The sequence below is a fragment of the Triturus cristatus genome, chromosome 4_1, assembly GCF_964204655.1.
Source record: "Triturus cristatus chromosome 4_1, aTriCri1.1, whole genome shotgun sequence".
Lineage (NCBI taxonomy): Eukaryota > Metazoa > Chordata > Amphibia > Caudata > Salamandridae > Triturus > Triturus cristatus.
Window position 1 is genome coordinate 117,262,222 of NC_140585.1, and position 20,913 is coordinate 117,283,134.

The following is a 20,913-nucleotide window of genomic DNA, read 5'->3' on the forward strand; positions in this document are numbered from 1 at the left end:
GACGGAAAGGTTTAAAGAAGCCCTTCTGGCCAAGCGCTGGCCAGGGCATCTATTGCCACAGCTGGATGATCCTGAAACATTGATAGAAAATTAGTTGAGAATTGTGATGCGAATAGGAGACATATAGGACAACCTTACCTTCTTAAATCTGCTGGAAGATTAAGGTGACGAGGACACAGTCTTGAAAGCTTGGAAACATTTTGCTCAAGTAATCCAACTGAGTGTTTAGGGACCCCCATGATGTAAATGGCTATGAGATCAAATAGATTGGGCTCCTCTCATGTGCAAACCTATTGTGCCTCCTGATTCAGAGAAAATAACGAGTCAAGTAGGACATTGCCCCTGTATTGACATTATAAACCACCAGAGCTTTTCCCTTCAACAGACGTGCAAAGCACTGAACTGCTCTCCAGACAGCTGTTAACACTGTACATTAGTAGCATCCTACCAGTTCCAAACCCTGCCAGAGACTCTGGATGTTCATACTGTGTCACTGTCCCTCAACCCCAGCTGCTGGCATCCCTTGTGTGAGGATCTGAGTGCAATATATGATTTGAATGTGGGGCCTTATAATGGAGTACCCTCGCAGTTACCATCCTGAGTCCAGTCAGTATCATTTACTTAACCTTAGCTCAACCCTGGGTAGCTGTGGCTGCAGCAGTAAGGCTTAGCAAAGAAACTTAGCGTTAAGCATTTAACAGCACTGAACAATGAAATAAGAAAATCACACACCAAGATTTTATAAAAAAAGAGCGTATTTTAATTAATTTTTAGAGACCTTGATCACTAAATTCCCATGCAGGTTTCCAGAGATACAGATTTTAGAACGTTGCATTAATATTAAATGTAACCACAAACAAGCATTGGCAAAGACAAAGTTTGAAAGAGTTAGTGCGAGTATTCAGGCCTGGTTTCGGTGACCGCCATAGAAGTCAATGGAGTGGTCCTGATGCTGAGGGATGCTGGCTAAAAGTTGCTAAAAGGATGCTCCTCATGCTGTGCGGTGAAGTATGGTTGATCCCTCGGTCCTCTGGCGGCTTTGAGCATGGCACTTGGGGTTCCATAAACGCCTCTTTGCGATACTTGAAGTCAAGTAACGTTGAAGCACTCATTCTCGTGGCACAGCTGTCAAAGTGAATTTCCTTGGTGGGGGCTGGTGTCCCTTGAGTGTGGTGAATCTGGCCACAGACAACACTCCTTAGTCTGGCAGACTCGGTGCAGGTTTTGGCTATTTTGGATTTGTCCTCTTTCATACCCGGTGACTGTTAGCGGTACGGCAACTGCAGTGGCTACCACTTTGTCCTTTTGAGCACTTTCAGCGCATGTGTCCCTGGAGTTCGTTCCAGGGAATCCAGCGGCTGGTCCTTAGAGTCACTGGAGTTGGCAAGGTTTGAAAATCAACTTTTCCCAAGGTCAGGAGCTGTAGCCACAGTCACAATCTTACTAGCCCAAAAATGCAGCAGAGGCAGTCTCCTTGACAGTGAAGCCATTCTTTCTGTGGTTCAAGGGCAGCAGGGCAATACTTCACTGCTGTCTTGTACTCCAATGTTAACTGAGGGGCAGGGTGCCAGGGATGCCATATTTATTCACGAATTGAGCCCCTAGGGGACCACACGGTCACTAGCCAATAGGCTACTGGGTCCCATTAATTCTAGTAACCAAGTTCCTGTGAAGTGTGGCACCTGACAATCCCATTTCATAATGGCACAACCTTTCCTTGTTCATGAGGAGCAGGATAGCCCACCCTAAGGTTGTGGCTACCACAAGGCTATAAGCCCAAGTGAAGAACCAGAACCTTATGGGCCTGGCGGCGCAGGGTACGCCTTAATCTCCGGGGTTCTCCTCCTTAGCTGCACAGAGACACGGGACACTCTGTTAGGCGTAAAAGATCGGATTTATTAGCTGCAGCTAGTACAGTTATCCCAGAAATACACAAGGTAGGTTCTCAGGAGACTGCCACTTCACTCCGTGGCGCACAATCTTATATAGCACATAGGTGACGTATACATTAACCAAGAACACACCTAAAGCATACAACAAGGAACCAGTAAGAAAAGTCGGAAAACAGAACAGAACCAATAGGAAAAGTAGGAAAACAGAAGTGTTGAGTAACTCGAAGAAGCCTCTCCTCCAACTGTGTTTGCCACCCCTCCCCATAAGTTAATTAATTAACGAGTGTAACTGACTTGCAGGTGGCGAATCACGTTTGTATGTTTTGGAGGACAGTTGTGAAACGAGAGAATACGAGCAAAGAATAGCGAAGGCCAGACGTTGAGATAAATTCGGAAAAGAATGGTGTGAACCAACAGATAGTTGAGACAGGGATTAAAAAAAACAGACGGGGATTAGTGTACTCGGCCAGTCCTAACACCAGCTTTGTAAATAGAGGCAGAATGCTTATTTCGACACGATGTTGCAGAAAAAGCAGAAATGACTTCGTTTGCCGTGCTGCCTGAGTGAGGGCAACACAAAATGGCGGCGGAGCACAAAATGGCGGGTCGATGCGATCATGATCGAAAATCGAATTTCCTCAGACCCTCCTTTTGCCAAAACTCAGGCAAGGTACATAGACTCACGTTAATCGGAGTCAATGTCGATGGCCATGAGGTCATCGAGCTGTTGCTGTAGCATCATTCTAATATTCTCTGTTCTTTGTGACTTGGGTTTAGGGATGCATACAGTAGCACAAAGGTCACAAATGGCAGGGGCACAGTGCACACAAAGGCAACAAGAGAAAATGATGGCTAAAACTACTCCAAGGAATGTCAATACCTTCCAACCCCATTTGGACAGTAGTCCCCAAAACCACTCCATTAATGACCAATCTCCTTCGTCCTGATGAATTGACTCGGAGATTACATGTAACTTAGAGATGGCTTGGTATACTGTTGGAGCGTCATCAGGTATGAAAATACAGCAACTTGACCCGATCAATTTACATACTCCACCGCGATCTGCAAGAACAAAGTCTAAGGCAACTCGGTTCTGCAAAGTCATAAGACGATCCGCCTGTAGTTCTGCCGTGATATTACTTAAGGCTCCTACATTGATATCTATCGTAGTCTCTACGACACGAACCAGTTGTCTTATATTTCTGCTGTTGGCCATAGGACCCCAAAAAGGAAGAAATCCTTTGAGGAAATCTCCTCCCTCTTGTCCTGCTGTGTCTTTTGAATCAGTAATCCCTCTGCCATATCTATTTTTATGATGGTTTGCAGAAGCAGTGTATGTAGGGGGAAGAAGGAAAGCTATATAACAGGTACCAGAAAAACCAGTCGGCAACCACGTGTAAGACCTATCGTGGCAGATAAAATATGTGCCCTGAGACGGTACTAACGGCGGCGAATTTTGAGAGGAGTAGACGTATGTGTGGGAGCAGTTATTCTTTTGTACGGTGTTAGCAGACTGACCATTTATTTGCAGACAGAAATTTCCCTGAAGAGGAACAGTCCAAATTGGTGGAGATTTTTCCTGTTTAACCTTATCACTAAGGCTAGTAATATAATGGGTGACGTTCCAGTTTGTGTACGCTTTTCTTTCGTCAACAGAAATCCTACTATTCTCCATGATTTTAGCCATAGCTACCATTCCCTTTATCAATGAGCTGTGACTAAAATCTGGACCACCAATATATGAACTAACGGGTCGTCTGAATTTACTTTGATAGGTGTTGGAGAAAATAACAAAATAAGCCCAAGCGGAACCTTCATAGGAGAATGGAAGAACTAAATACGGCATCCCTTTTTCTGTGGTGTGTGGCATAAGTCCACATACCCAACAGTCGGTTGTATTAATCACTAATTGGTGTTGATGTAATAATTGAATAAATGAATTATTATAATACTCGGTTCGTCTAATGAGTTCATGTTTAGGAAGTGTATAAAATAGATGCGGTTAGACAGTAGAAGAAGAAGATAAAGAGAAAGAAGGAGGGACAACTTTTTGCTGCAGAGCATAAACAATCCAACCTATACATGCTAAAAGAATACATAATAATATAATAATACACAAAGTTATACAAAAACGACTATACATAAATTTACATTGTTTCTTCTTGATTTTATTCTTTCTCTCTCTTTCTCCTAAAGTAGTTTCCATATTTCTAAATGGATGCTCACGGCAATCTTCCTCAATGACTTAAGTCACGATTGTCTGCGGTCCTATGACACTGCAAGTCCTGCAGGCCTATTGCCGTTACTCAGGTCACAACCAAGACTCCTACCGTGACCCTGCAACCGGGATAGAAAAACTACATAGGAGAGAAAATTTTAAGTGTTCTTATTTAATCTGGGTCTTAGGTTGTAATTTTCTTTATCCGGGACAGTCTGTTCTTGAAACAATGTTCGTGGATTGGTAGTGTTTAAACGACGATGTGGTGGTATTGCTTCCTGGAGAATGTCGTCGTTCTCTTTCTCTGACAATGTTCCATTCAGGCCTGCATCACTATAAGGTACAAATCGTGGAATCTTCTCGCTTTCATAAATGCCCTTACGTACCCACTGATCAAACGGTAAAGGCAAAGGCACTTTCTTGCAATGCACGTCGTGTATCCAGTTTTTCTTTCCTTCGACTTTCACCGCTGTTCTCGTAGTTAGAAGAACCAACCGAGGTTCCTTCCACCGAGGCTCCAAATTTTGCGTCCTCTGGAAATTCTTTATGCAAACCCAGTCACCTGGCTGAATGGAATGACCTGGGTCTGTGGAGGCCTCTGGCAATGCACTCTGAACCTGTTGATGGAGAACACGCAATTTAGTTGTAAGGTCATGCAAGTAATCAACCAACATTGGATATGGCAAGTCTGAACATTTCTTAGGGCGAGGGACTCCCCATATATTAGCTGGGCGCCTAAAAAACCACCTCGTAAGGGCTAAGTCCCATACGAGAGTGTACTGCTGTTCTGGTGGATAGAAGAGCCAATGGTAGAGCATCGGGCCAATTAAGTCCTGTACTAGCCTGCACTTTCGCAAGCTTAAGCTTGAGTGTACCATTGTAACATTCTACTAAACCCGCTGATTGTGGATGGTTTGCCGCATGGAACTTTTGCTTTATGCCAAGTCCTGCACAAACTTTTTGCATAACCTGGCCCACAAATTCACTCCCATTGTCACTCCAGACAATGCGCGGCAGACCAAACCTAGGGAAGAATTCTTTTAGTAGAACTTTAGCAGTTGATAAAGCTGTGTTGTCTTTTAGAGGATAGGCTTCTATGCATCTAGAAAATGCGCATACTACCACCAAAACATATTTGAGGTTGTTGCATCTTTCCATATGAATGTAGTGGACTTGCAACATTTCAAATGGATATGTCGGAGGAGCAAAGTGACCTGCTGGAGTTGGAGTTCCCTTTCCTGGATTGTACATCAGACAGACAATACAATGTTTTACTACATTTTCTGCACACTTCGGAATTCCTACATTTTGCCATAATGGAGCTAGAAGCTTGCATATGCCTTTTGCACCTAGGTGAGTTGGACCATGCGCCATAGTAACTACTGGTAGTACATAGGCGTCTGGTAACAGCCAACGTTGGTGCTCGGACAATTCCACCCAACATCCCATCTCATCTAACATTCCTGTACTTTCTTTCCACTTGCTCAATTCTTTCTCTGTAGCCTCTTCCTAAATCGCTTTCACGCTTTCTACTGTATCCTCGTACATTCCTCTCTCTCTGACCCAATTCGCAGGACCCGCAACATACATTCGACTCGTCACATCTTTTGCTGTCTTTTTCGCTACCTCATCTGCAAATGCATTTCCTCGGCCAACATCATCTGTAATTTTCTTGTGTGCACTACACTTCACAATAGCTATTTGGTTAGGCAAAACAAGTGACTCAAGAAGGTCAGTCACCAACTGGCCATGCTGTATTTTAGTGCCATGTGAGGTAAGGAATCCCCTCTCCTTCCATAAGCGCCCGAAATTGAACGCTACACCAAACGCGTACTGGCTGTCAGTATACACGTTCACTCTCTTTCCTTTCAACAACACACACGCTCTAGTCAAAGCTATCAGTTCTGCTGCTTGAGCTGAATTGTGTCTGATACGTGCAGTTTCTACAACTGTATGTAAGGTAGTAACAGCATAAGCTGATACTGTCTCTCCACTAGGCAGTTTGAAACAAGAACCATCCACCCATAAAATTCCATTCGGATTCTCTAGTGGTGTATCTTTCAAGTCAATCCTTCCTTTTGTCTCTTCCTCAGTATGGAGGTAACAATCATGCTGTTCTTGAATACCTGTCTCTTCTGGAAGAGGCAACAGAGTAGCTGGATTCAAAGTGTTACATCGTTTGATGTGCACGTGACTAGCTAAAAGCGTCAGCTCGTATCCAGACAAACGAGCACTTGTAAGATGTTGTGTTTTTGTCCTGTTTAACAAGGTATCTACTGCATGCGGCACCATAACAATAAGAGTGTTATCTAGCACTACTCCAGCAGACTGTCGAATAGAAATTGCTGCTGCTGCTGTTGCTATAAGACAACAAGGCAATGCTTTGGCTACTGGATCTAATGTAGCTGAGAAATAGGCACATGTTCGCTGTTTGTCTCCAAAATGCTGCATTAAGACTGACAACGCACAACCCTCTCTCTCATGGACATAGAGTGTGAAAGGCTTACTGTAATCAGGAGTACCCAGAACTGGAGCAGAGCATAAGGCAGTATGTAAGTCAGTGAAACTCTTCTGACATTCGTCAGTCCATGGAAGAGGCTGAGGCGTATCTTTCAAAGTGAGTGCTAAAAGAGGTTTGGCCATCAAAGACAAGTTCGGTATCCATTGCCTACAATAAGAAGTAATGCCCAGGAAGGCACGTACCTCTCTTTGTGTGGATGGTACAGACATTTGAGCAATCGCTTGAATTCGTTCTAAGGTTAATCGTCTTCCCTCCTTTGACAAGAGATGACCCAAGTAGGTAACCTCTCGATGAACATATTGTAGTTTGGAAGGTGAAACATTATGATTCAGATCGAACAAGTGTAACAATGCAACAGTCACATCTTTGCAGATATCTTCTGAATCAGCAGCGATTAACAGATCATCCATGTACTGGATAAGAGCGGCACCAGACGGCAAATGAAAAGTATCAAGATGAAATTTTAGAGCTTGACTCTAAATAGAGGGACTCTCACAATAGCCCTGAGATGCGCGCTTGAACCGGAAGCTTCGGCCTCCAAGAGAGAAGCCAAAAATATCCCTACTTTCTTCTGCAATGGGAATACTAAAGAAAGCATTTTTCAAGTCAATAACGGAAAACCAAGTTGCTGTAGAAGGTATCATCGTCAACAGAGCAGTGATATCTGGGACCACCGGAAATTGTGGTATAACAATTTTATTTACCTCCCGAAGATCAATTACAAAACGATAAACAGGAGGTTGAGAAGGATCAGTGCGTTTTAGAACAGGAAGAATAGGACTATTGCATATGTTTCCTCAACCACACCCTTTTGAATCAAATCATGGATAATCTCCAAAAGCGCTTTTTCACCTTCAGGAGAAATTCTATATTGTGGAATGTGTGGCAATTCAGCATTAGGCTTGAGAGTAACAACATAAGGTGGGATTTTAAGACAACCAACATCATTCGGACCCGTAGCCCAAAGCTTTGCAGGGAGAGAGAGCAATTCAGGTGGAAACTGGTCTTTAGACAAATACATTGGAGAAGTCAATTTCTGTCCTAAAGTAAGATGTACACCAGAAGGAGAACAATATATCGTAGCATGCATTCTTTTCAATAAATCCAAACCCAACATATTCTCACCGCAACCATTTGTCAAAAGAAGCGGAGCTTCCAAATCATGAGGGCCAATTGAAATAGGCAAAGGGCAAGAAACCGGATTACGAACTGGGGCACCAGAAAATCCTACAGATACATTTGTTAAGCCAGACAAAGGTGCCCCAGGGAGTTTAGAATGAATAATAGAACTTCTCATCGCACCAGTATCTAAAAGAAATGGCTCTGAAACACCCATCGTAGTGACATTAACATAAGGTCCATTCTGATCTACTGGAATCGACATAACTCTCTTACTTTGTCCATGGCTGTCCTAGTTAGCATGAAGACTTACATTCTCGCCTTCAATATAATGGTCTTTATTGTAATATTTGTAATATTGTGTAGATCTAACATTTTGCTGATCAAAGTAATTCACGGAATTAGGAGGAGGAAGGGAACGCTGTTCTTGGGTCAATACACCTCGACCTCTACTTCTGTTTGCTGACTGGAGGCCACCACAACCTCGTGGAGCAGATAGTGCTCCATTGCGCTGCAATAAAACCGGACAACTATTCTTAAAATGACCTTTCTCCCTACAATAGGCACATTGATTAGGACCTAACAAAGGTTGCGGAATATACGGCTCAGGCTTTTGATACAACCTCTGAAACTGCAGAGGCTGTTGAAACTGAGGCTGAACATAACGAGGAGGATAAGCCTGTTGCAAGAGAACCTTCGTTTTTAACTCTTTCGCATTTTTCTCTTGCTTTTCTTTTTCTTCTTTATCTCTATTTTCATAATATTGTGCAGTAGCCAATATCTGAGCAGAAGAAGAAACAGCCCATGAACTTTCAGAATCTTTCAACTTGTGTGACAGCTCGGGAAGCAAATTAAATACAAATTTGTCCACAAATAATCGGTCCACCCTCTGTAGCCATATCTTGACCACTGTGATCAATAAATGTCTCCTCAAAACGAGTGAAGAAATCAGAGACACTCTCATCTTTCTTTTGTTTGCATGCCGCCAGTTTATCCCAGTTAACTCTCAAGGCAGGCATCATCGTTTTCATTAATGTAATGATCCTACCGGGTAATTCTGTAATCAAAGCTTCAGGTTTGGCACCACCAACTTGAGCTGCATCGGCGGCAGTTATAGCATTCCAATCACCACCTAATGCTTGAACGTGGTCCTCTCTACGAATCTTAGCCCATAATGCTTGTGGAACTACATTTCCCATCAAAATGTCGATATCAGCTAAGTTCATGATGCAAGCATCAACAGTCTGTGACAGTTCTTTATAATAACCCGCAGGGTTCTTCCGAGGATCCGGTAGAGTCTGTTTGAGTGCTAAAACTTCAGATCTTTTCCAGGGGACATGTACCCATATACGCTGGAAGTGAGCAGGAACAGCTGGATTAGCACCCTGGGTTGCAACCGCTTCTTTCCACACTGGAGGAACCTCTCTCATAGGATACTCTTTTTGTGTCAGCCTAACCGAAGGATCTGAATCAAGGAAAGTCTGAGAGGACAACAAGGTTCTAAAGGTAATAAGTGTCCTTACAGCGTTCTCAACCTTAGAACCCACAACAAGTCCTTTATCAAAATCAGTCTGAGCATCTAACAGACCCTGCGGAACCGGACTAAATTTCGTATCCTCCCATTCTTTAGCAAGAGTGTCACACATTACATTAAAAACATATCTCTGTGTAGGCGCATTCCATTGTGAAAAGGTAGACATAATGTCAGACACATTATATTGCGGACCCCTCTCAATCCATTTACGTGCGAGAGAGTCCAACTTTTCTCGTTCTTCAGAAGCTGGGAACTGACTACGAGATTGTCTTCGAGCAAAAGCCGGAGACATATTTAAAGCTTCAAAGAAAGGAGATAAAATACGGGTGACAGTGTCCGTTAGTCGCTTACGCGCAGACGGAGAATTAGACATAAGGATAGGGGACAAGGTATTAGGCGAACTAACTGAAGGAGAACCAGTAATTGCAGGAGGAGCAGAAGGTAAAGGAGATCGAAGTTCGGGAGATGAAGGCAAAGGAATCGAAGTTGAAGTTAAAGCTGGTAGAGGCGATAATACTGGAAGGGGCAAATGCGGAAGAGCAGGAGCAGGCGGAGGTACTGCTGGCGGCTGAACAGGCTGTAACAACTGGGGTGCATTAGCAGCTTGTGCATAGGGCGGAGGCAATCTCAATAAGTGAGACATCAAGGGATCTTCTTCTAAGTCTTTCTTTTTATCGGAAGGGGAAGTAGGCAATACCGGATAGCATTTATCAATCGCCATACGATGCTGTCTTTCTGAAATTTCCATCGCATTATTAATTTCATCATCATTGAATTGTTGGGCAGCCTGTATAATCGACATACCCTGTGTTTTCCTATCTCGTTTTGCTTGTTTAATTCCTATCTGTTTGGCTTCCTTACGCCAAAGGTGGAAAGAGTCAAACATTGCCGGCCGGGGTTTTCTTTTGAACAAAACTGTTTCTTAATTATCTAGCACATCAGTCTCGAAACTATCATTTTCTGGCCATTTTAAAAAACCATCTTTTTTCATGTATTGGGTCCATGCCTTATTAAAAGCAATGGGGCCAATACCATGTTTAGAATAGAGCTCATTAGTGGGAGTTCCAACCGAAGGAATCGGACAAGAATCCTCAAGCCGGGAATCCCTATTACAACCAAAGCAACAAAGTTTTCCAAACTTAGTCAGACCAGGCATCTCGTGATGTCTCCGGACTGTTCACAAACTTCAAGGGGGTAAACTCGTTACACAGTACAAATGCACTTACCCCTTGGCTTCGGCTATTGCAATAGTCGAATCTAAGGACCAAAGGATAAAACAAAGAATCAAAGTTGTGAGAGCGACCCACCAAATACTTAACTAAGGACGTCTTCTTACGCCACAGAGGCCCGTCTATCGTCTCGCCTTACCATACATCACCAAAAGAAGGGCCAATGCAAGGCGGCAGTCAGGGCAGAAGTCGTCAGTAGCCGCCAGGAAGGAGTAACCACGCTGCAAAAGACCTTCGGACCACTTCGACATACAGGGGTCGCTTGACGTGGTTCGCGATTCCTCCAGAATTTTCTTGCGGGGTTCCTTAAGAACCTTTAGGCAGAACCACTGCCACTGAAGCCGCCCGACGTTGGGCGCCAGTTGAAGAACCAGAACCTTATGTGCCTGGCAGTGCAGGGTACGCCTTAATCTCCGGGGTTCTCCTCCTTAGCTGCACAGAGACACGGGACACTCTATTAGGCGTAAAAGATCGGATTTATTAGCTGCAGCTAGTACAGTTATCCCAGAAGTACACAAGGTAGGTTCTCAGGAAACTGCCACTTCACTCCGTGGCGCACAATCTTATATAGCACATAGGTGATATATACATTAACCAAGAACACACCTAAAGCATACAACAAGGAACCAGTAAGAAAAGTCGGAAAACAGAACAGAACCAATAGGAAAAGTAGGAAAACAGAAGTGTCGAGTAACTTGAAGAAGCCTCTCCTCCAACTGTGTTTGCCACCCCTCCCCACAAGTTAATTAATCAACGAGTGTAACTGACTTGCAGCTGGCGAATCACGTTTGTATATTTTGGAGGACAGTTGTGAAACGAGAGAATACGAGCAAAGAATAGCGAAGGCCAGACGTTGAGATAAATTCGGAAAAGAATGGTGTGAACCAACAGATAGTTGAGACAGGGATTAAAAAAAACAGACGGGGATTAGTGTACTCGGCCAGTCCTAACACCAGCTTTGTAAATAGAGGCAGAAGGCTTATTTCGACACGATGTTGCAGAAAAAGCAGAAATGACTTTGTTCGCCGTGCGGCCTGAGTGAGGGCAACACAAAATGGCGGCGGAGCACAAAATGGTGGGTCGATACGATCATGATCGAAAATCGAATTTCCTCACAAGGAAAAACTTGTTTGAGCACAGGTTTCCCTTCCTTAGGTCTGTCGCCTAATTGTCTGCAGAAACATAAGGCATCCTGATCAGGATGTTTTTGCTAGTGGCCCTTCAAAGTCAGCTTCACCTTTGAAGCCTGCCTTGTGGGCTAACACCCTGAGTGGCCTAACTGGGAGAGGAGGAAACACCTTCCTCTGTGGCAACTGCCTTTGTTCCCAGGCCTGGGAGTCGTACAGATGTCTCCCCAGGTGGTCAGAAATCTGTCTAATTGTCGGGCCTTTGTGAGGCCACTGGACTAGCTGGAGTACAGAGTGGTAACTTTCTAAAAGTTGCTTAACATTAATATTGACTTTACATCTGGCCTGGGAATCAGGTCAGATTTAATGCCACAATTAATTTCATACCCTACTTGACCTTGTTACGTAGTCCCATTCAGGAGTTAGATGGGTTGGGGTGCCAACCGTTTAACCCTGTGTTAGCCAATGGGGCTCCTAACCTTTCCACAGCAAATGGACATTTGAGAAATTTAGCTGTTAAGACATATTAAAAATCATATGTCTTACTCAAGTATATATGGCTCCCTGCCATAGAGCTTTATAAGCCTTCCTGAGGGGAGACGTACATATATTCTTAAGGGCAGTTGTGGCTTTGCCATTAGGTGTAAAGGCAAAGTCGAACTGGCAGCGTAAAACTTTGCCCTGTCAGTCTGCAGTGGCATGCTGGGCTCCATTTTGTCTCTGTCACATGCAGAGTGCTGCAGCCCTGCATGAACACTCTGCCTTACATGCCCTTGGTACCCTGGGTACCATATACTAGGGATGTTAAGTAAGTCAGTACTTTCCAATTGGGTGTAGCCAATTTTGCATATATTGGTCTAGGGTTAGAATATTGGCACCAAGGTCTGGTTAGCAAGCCTTAGTGCAGTCTCAAATTTAAAAAAAACAGCAGCTAATAGTCCAAATGGGGGCAAAAAGAGAGAGGAACCTGCAAAAGCCTGTTTCCTTGCACCTTGTTCAAAGCTGGGGACATTATCCGCCATACAACACTCTCCCGGACAGTAAAAGTTACTGTAATTAGGACCTCGTAATTTCCATGGAGAGGCAACCAGTGATTGAGAATGTGAAGCACCACCGACCCAAGAGGAGCTGTGCCTATAGAACAACACTTAGAGTTGCTGAAAGGAAAAAAAAGAAAGAAATACATATCTCTCCTTTCCTGAAAATCACAGAAAAGATAAATATCTGAGAAATAATTATAGCGTGCCATATTTCTCTGGCCTTGAAGCTGCTCGCACGCTGAGGCTTTTTGTCTCTTTGACAACATCTATAGCAGGCTCCTGAGTTTGAGCTTCCTGGACGACTGAAGATATACCATCCCCTGGATCATGTTGAATAAGATCCCTATATACTCCAATCTCTGAGATGACTTGAGGAACATCTTCTGCCAGAGCCTAGACTTTAAACTCTGTTTCCTTTATTAACTGGCTCTGAGTAGGGGAATAGACAATCATCCAGATATGGGTGGGCTACCACCCCTGAGCATGGGGAAGACATAAGACAGGATCCAAAACATTGGTACTAACTCTGGGGTAGGTCTTCAGCCCAAAAAGTAACACTTGAAACTGTCACTGATGGCTCCCGACAGCAAACCTGAGGAACCTTCTTTGGTGTACAGCTATAGGGACATGCAGTTAGGTTTCTTGTACGTCGATTTCTATATGAAAATTCCCCCTGGATATGAGAGTTCAGAGTGTTCATCTTGAAATTCATAGCATGGGTATACTGATGTCAAGTCTATAATCATTCTGATCCTATTCCGCTAAACAGACAGGGTGAATAGCTTCCTTGACCTGCAGAAGGTATATAGTGTCCCAGAGGGCTTCCAACTTTATTTTGTCCCTGGGTCAAACAGTCCACACAAAATGTGGGTCTGGAAAATCTAGAAGTATTTCCATGAAGTATCACTAAGAAACAAACTGCTGAATATGCATGTATGATATTAAATCTCATGATGTTTGATGCCAAAACTGCAGATGACCTCTCACTGGCCCCATAGAGGTTCTGGCATAGTCAGGACCTCAGTGTCTTATCGCCTTTCCCAGCTGTGTGATGAGAAGAAGGCGTGATTGATTTCTCTTAGGCTGGAAACAGCTCTTACTCTGGCAGAGGTCAGTATTTTTCCTCTGGTAATGCTAATTCTTCTTCCTGACTCTTCTCCAAGATTTCTGTTTGTGACAAAAGGCTTAATATGCTTCTGACTCTCAAAGGGTTTAAGCTGAGGTTCCTAGCACTTACCATCAGAGAGTTTGATACCCAAGAAGGGCATTCTCAACAGACGGTTCTTGTGGGCTGCTTCCGGCTCCTAAGGTGCAAATGATGCCCGGCACCAGCTGAGCTTGCTAAAGCCATGGCTGAAGCCTGTAGGTTGTGAAACATAACATCCAACAAGAAGTGGGCTTGCTACCCCATTTTTCCCAAAAGCTGTGAGAAATCCTTACCAGCATGAATGCAGCATGAGACAGAGAAATTGAAAATCCTTGACTATGAATTGAGAGTTATATATCCAACAGAACCTCACAAGCAAGACTAAGACCTGTATGAAGTCTCTTCCCGGCGCCCTCAGCCTTCGAATCTGAAAGGCTTGAAAGGACAAAAATTCCAGTAAGAAGGGATGGTTTGCCCAATAAATATGCTAAAAGGAGGTCCACCACCAATCGGTGAGACAGTACAGTCTCTTCTTTAGCCAAAGGATCAAGTTTCCCCATGAATATGGGAACTAAGACTCTGGCAGGGTCCTCCCATTCTCTCTTCAAGATATTTCAAATACAAGCAATCCCAGGCACCTTGCCCACAGGCAGCTGAAGATTGTGGGAAAGGTAGGAGACAACTGACTTCACCTTCCTAATTGAAATACATTTCTGTCTTGGTGCAGAAAGGTTGGCCAGAAAACCTGCCACCTGCATCTTCATCATTCTCTGGAGAACCCAGCAGGAGCAGGAGGACATAGAGAGAAGCAGAATCTGCCTGAGGACAGGAGAATCCAGAGGCAATGAATTCTTCTTACAATGGCGATGATGTTTCTCAAACAGGCACCTCACAGTCTCCTAAAAATCCTAATCAGACAGAGAATAAAACCTAGAAGCCTGTCCCCTCTTCTTGACTCAATGTAGGTATCTCTCAGTGAAAGTAGGAGAACAGTGTGACTGCCTGAGATGCTTACCCATTATAACCACAAGCAGGCACGGGTGAGACGGTCCACTTAAATACTGCGAAAAAGCGCCCCAAACCCGCACACAAACCCACAACTTACCTCTCGCCATTCAATCAAAAGCGGGGATTTGCAGCAGAAGGGCCAATCAGCAAACACGGTAGGAGGAGAAAAGGAGAGGAAACAGATGGGGTAAAGGTGGGGAGGTCAGGAGGTTGTCACATCTCTGCTGACTTTTAGGGTCTTTGTTTTCTATTGTGATCCACTTATTTCCTTTACTTCCTGTTGGACCCGGCCTCGTGGCGTGGTCCTGACTTCCCTGGGGTTGGGCCCGTTCCCCGCCCTGGCCTCCACGGGCCACCCGTTCGAGCCGCACGAGGTCACATACACCTCGGGGCTCCACCATTTTGTTGCCTGCCACGTGACCCTGCACACCAGTCCACCTGACTCCGCTCAACCCGGTCTCGGCCCCAGCAAGGCCCAGACATTGAGGCACCAAGAACTGGCCAGGGGGTATCACGTGAACACCTCATCGCCCTGGCGGAGGGCGGTATCGATGGGACCCCCAACCGTCCCCACACACCGAGGTGCGATCGGCCTCCATCTCTCCTGGGCCGGGCGCCTCTCCTGCTGGGCGTCTGGCCGCTCCCAACCCGGCCTCTCCGCCTCCCGGGCGCAAGGGTCCGGACATCAAAGGGCTCCAGGCCTATATCTGGGGCGACCCCGCAACAGACCGGCAGTTGTATCCCGGAGTCGAGAGCCCAGCTGATCGAATCGCGGCCGACCCTACGGAGAAGAACTCTTGCTTGAAACCACCACGAGCCCTGCAGACTGCGTCGCGGCTCCTTCTTGCTGAAACCTTGAAGCCCCCCGGAACATCGGGGCCCTGCTGACGCTGTCGCAGCCCAACCTCGCTGAAACCTCCCTCGGAGCCCTGCTGACGACGTCGCGGCTCGAGCGGAGCAGAAACCATCTTGAGAGCCCTGCTGACCTGGTCGCGGCTCTCTCCGAACTGACGCCAGAGCCCTGCTGACGCCGTCGCGGCTCGACCCCTCCGAGATCCGGAGGTCCTCCAGCTTGAGGATAAGAACTGGGCCCCAGGTACCCTCGTACCAAGCTCCTGCCAAAGACTGTCCCGCTACCCCTTCCCTTCTAAAGAGACACTGAGACTTTTGTGGATCCCTTGATCCCTTTCGTGTAAATATTGACCCCGTAACCTTTAAGTGCTGATAAAGAATTGCTCGTCTTGAGACAAACCTCCTTGAGTCTGTTGTGGTGGTGTTACTGTGCTAGTACATGATAGGAGAAGGATCTCCCCCGGAGGCTTCTCAGCAGCACTCGGCTACTTCGTACAGTGTGGGGGCCCCTCTGGGTGGTCTCTCCGACTCCCCGAGGCCCGCCTTCCAACACTTCCACTCACTTTTACTCCCCACCCCCTTTTCTAGCACACAGGAGTAGATCTAAGGGGCTCTGCACAAATTCCTAAACTTGGGTGTGGTGAAAGACCGATCCGCACAGCCGCCGTGGTCATACTCACCGCTTTGTTGTTGTGCTTCCCTTGCAAGCCTCCTGGGGTCCCCCCAGAACACCGGAGCACCTAGAAGGAACCAAAGAAGAGGAAAATAAACAAAAGAACTCCTGTTTAGTTAAGCCTTCATTGGATAAGAACTTCTACTGTTGTAGGTTGAATTGTTATCTGGAATAAAAAACGGCCCCAATATCACACCAATACGGCCTCCTCGCTTCTGTTTCACCCGCCCCTCCCACAAATACCCCCCTGGGCCCATCTCTGAGAGGCCCACCAGTTACCTGATTAAAATGAAAAGACAAGCAAACATCCGGACGCCTAAGGGTTCTCTTAAAAGAGAGACTCTATAAGCATCTGTAAGTTCCCAATGGGCAGGGTTTACTGTCAAGCTTATATTCCATCCAGCACTCAAAGCCTCTACTCGCAAAAAGGAGATCTATATTGTTTTAGCTGCTATGATGCCACTTTTTTATATATATATATTCTGTATATTGTAAGGGTTTAATGGCATGACCGTATTGATGTATTTTATGTCACCTCTGAACCCGATCTTGTAGAATACCCGAGGCCCATCCTGTTCAGCTCTCTATAGTTTTTATGCACTGTCCCTTTCTCGCGCCATATATCCCCCTGGCTCCTGCGCTGCCGCTGCTCAACGCTTCATATCAGGATTATTTCTTGGACTTTTTTAAATGTACATTTTATGATGTAATTTTATGGTTTTGTATGTGAGCCAAATAAAGCGTATTTGAATTTGAACTGTTCCCTCCCTCACTCTCCTCCCTTCCTTTCCTCTTTCTTTTATTCTTTTCAAGAGGCGCAGATTAGAACCACAGCAGAGTAGAAAGGAGGCTGCAGCAGCCACAGAGACCACATATTCAGACACTGCCCCTCTCCCACTGCGCCGAGAAGTAGGATCTTCTATGTGGTGCCCTTGGCCATCAAGAAACTATCTAGACTGCAGCGTCACTATAATTAAAGGAACAGCGCTCACTGAAGCCGTTAATTCGCAAAAGAACAAAGACAGCACGAGACACAAGTGAGAGATGCAGCTTGCAGCCCGCCATCCCTCAGAGCCACAACAGGGGGCGAGGAGGAGTCTTGAACCCCGAGCCGGGGCACTGCCACCGCGGGGAGATTTAAACCAGCCCTTAACAAATGCGATCAGCAAAGTTTAGCAAAGTAAAATAGAAGGGTCCTACCACTAAACAATGTCTTCGATAGAGGGGTCTTAGTACCTCAATGCAAAGCCCTACAGCGCTCAGGAAGTGACGCAGGCGCAAGGAAAGAACAAGCAGTGCTGGGAAAAGCCGCAGAATTTATGGGCAAATCCCCATTCCAGGGACAGAAAGAGAAAACAGCTGTAGGAAGTGTGAGCAGCACTGGCGAATGGGCACATTCACTCATGAAGGGAGCAATGGGAGGAGGAAGGAGAAGAGGAGGAAATGCCATATTTAATTCCCAATTCATGTCATTTCCTTGTAGAAGCAAATGAAAACGGGTCAGAACTAATTAGATTGTTGTTTTCTACAGGGGAATCCAAACAATGCACGAATATGCAATTTTGTAAACTCATGCGAAACATCTACATATCTAATCCTGACGTCTTCGTTGACTGCTGTTCTACTGACTTGTGCAACAATAAACCGTTGAAAACCCCATCATAGATTCGGAGCAAACGACGACAGTTCAACAACTTGGTCTCCGAGTTTAACTCGAGTGCGATTTATTTCTGCCTCATGTCAAGATTACAATTCTCGGTTTTTCTTTGTGAACAAGTATTGCATCGTTTTTTTCTGAAAATTCTTATTATTCCTGGCATTTCCTCTCTGTGGGATGGAAAGAGTTATAATGCTGATAAAGGTTTATCTTGTTGTCGACAATATATCCAGCATGTTTCTTCAGACCCCCAGCTTGTTTTCTCTAAATTTGCCAGTTTCAATTCTATCATTTTGAATGATTATTCTTCTGCACTTCTTTTCTGCCTCTTCTCTGTAACAGTTTAAACTCTTGAAAGTTCTTTCTGTCTGCGCACTTGCTTTCAATGTGGGGCTTGAATTTTTCCCCAAAGTACCGAAAAATGATATTTTCTTTATTAGTTTCGCCTTTGTGATTAAACTCTCATTGTTAACGTGCAAAGGGAATCATGGTCTTGATTCAGAGTCTCTGTGCATGATAGCGTGGTTGGATGAATGGATGAGTGAGGAATGCAAGAATGTGTCAATGTATGGAGGGATAAGTATCTAACTGAGAGCCTGTGAGTGAGTGCATGAATGAATTCATGGAAGAATTCTCAAGGAAGTGGCTGCATGGATGCATGGGGGATGAAAGGAGTGACTATAAATTGATGGATGGATTAGTGAGTATTTGGATAGCCTCTGACAGCAGCATGTTACAAAAATACCACAAATTACCAATATTAGGTTACTTCAATCATTATAGCACAACTGGGCACTGCCCACAATATATTAAGAATGACTACCATGATGCATGGGCAAGCATAAGTTAGAGAGGAACAATACTGCCAAGAATACCCACAGTTTGCCAAGACTTATCACCATCACATGTTCAGGTTTGTCCCATCACTCAGGAATCCTTCAGGTATTGTCAGGCTTGCTCCATCACTCATTATTCATAACATAGTTATTGTATTCCCCGTTACTCAGTAATCATTATTGCATGTTGGTGTTTGCCCCACACCTCATTAACCGTGAATGAATGCTGAGATTTGGACTCGCAAACCTAGAGCATCTGTTCAGATTCACACCAACATTAGTGCTATTGAAGTGTCATTATCTTGTACGGTACCGCAGTTCACATTGCTTAATCCCTGAGTTAAATAATGGGCAAGGACAGGATTTGGGTGTTAGTTACAGTTTGGAGAGTTGGAGATCCACCATGAATCGTCAGGTCTCAAGCCCAACAACCTGTGGCTCCCTTGCCTCACTTTAAGCTGGGCTTATTTATGAGAGCCCTGCTACACTTTTGCCCCAAGCATAGTGAGTCATGCAGGATGCAGGGCTCTCGCAAAGCCACCTTCATAAATCATGAGTAAGCCAACGTAGCGCAAATCGCTGCATTGCCTTACTCTGCACCCACATGGAGTTCCATGGGCGCTGTGGTGGGTTTTTCCATGCAACACCTAAGGAATCTAACACTGCCCCAGATTTCCAAAGTGATGTAAACCTGGGAAATTGTCAAATCCATCCACCTCCCGAGGTGAAGCGGAAACAGGGAGTAATATGTTAATTTCTCCCAATTTTTTCCTCTTTCCATGTGCACTACATTTTCCAGCATGCATAGAAAGAGGAAAATGCCTTGTGTTGGAAAGTGCCCCTTCCTGCAAAAAAAAAAAAAATGCTACCTGCAACAGAGGCACCTTGACCCATTGTGCAAGGGTGCTGTCATGTGTCCCATTTAGTCCTCTAAGGAAACAATGCCATTTTACAGATACACAGGTCTTTCCTAAAGTTGCCTTCACTTTTACACAATGACGTCTGACACACATTTGCATCTGTGACAGTCTGAATTAGTTTAATGGAAACTATACTTGATTATAGAATCAACTTTGCAACAACACTATCATGCTACCTTGACACCATGTACAAGGTTTATACATATGCATTGCAAATGTTCTTATTGTTTTTGTACATATTGTGCCATTGCTATCTATAACGCACAAACAATAACAGCCTGCTCAAGATCACAGCTCAAGGGTGCCTTTTAAACAAAATAAATATACATCAGTTTACGGATGTTGGAAGAGGAGTACTTTGCTGTAATTTGCGGGGTCTCTAGAAGCTGATGCTTCAGCCCAGCAGCCTGCTGATATCTCCACGAGAGGTGTTCATCTTGTGTCCAAGAGGGGAGGTCCTACAGTCTTTCCCATCAGGTAATGGGGTTGGATCATCCAGTACGGGGATTCTTGGCAGAACACACCCTACATGCTTTAGATTAGGGTACTCATAGTAAGAGTACGCCAGATTATCATATCTTTTTTTAAATAAACTTGCATATATATGTTGTTTCAGAACGATGGTGGAACTTTTTATTTTCTTCACTGTCCTGATACTTCTAATAACTTTCTTCTGCTACAGATATTAATCATTGTAGCAAATATATTTTATTCATCAAATCATGTTGGTTCAATAAACATTGAAAATGTACCTCTGTGTATTCTGTCTATATTTCTTTGAGAGAAAAAGAGCAAAAGTGACTGAGCAAAAGGGTTCTAGATCTGTTACCATGACTCCTGAGGGATCAGGGTTGTCATGTTCAGTGGTGGCCAGAACCATTTGCTCCCTGTCTAGGTCTGGGGGTACTTATGTGGGCTCTGCGAGCGAGCTGGCCGACAGGGCAACACATCCTGAGGAAATGCTCGGAATCAGCCTGACACCATCCCAACTTTTATGCTGCTCACAAATGATCAGTTCCTACTGTATAGTGAAAACTAAACAACAGTGCCAACGTTGATGCCAGGGTGTCAAAACGGCAGCAGTGTCAGGTAGAAAGTATGTACCTCAGTTGTTAATTGCTCTTCCAGCTCCTGACTGGC

At 44.8% G+C, this 20,913-nt stretch overlaps 1 long non-coding RNA gene and 1 pseudogene across 1 annotated transcript in view; one reads left to right on the forward strand and one right to left on the reverse strand.

Moving 5' to 3' along the window:
• The window catches only part of LOC146844087 (uncharacterized), a 52,701-nt gene extending 34,204 nt beyond the window's left edge, over positions 1 to 18,497 (forward strand). The window contains exon 4 of the long non-coding RNA XR_014981131.1: positions 17,892 to 18,497. This is a non-coding gene — a long non-coding RNA (uncharacterized LOC146844087). The remainder of the gene's footprint in view (positions 1 to 17,891) is intronic.
• Positions 2,578 to 13,948, reverse strand: LOC146844088 (endogenous retrovirus group PABLB member 1 Env polyprotein-like; annotated as a pseudogene).
• Positions 18,498 to 20,913: the final 2,416 nt, after the last annotated feature.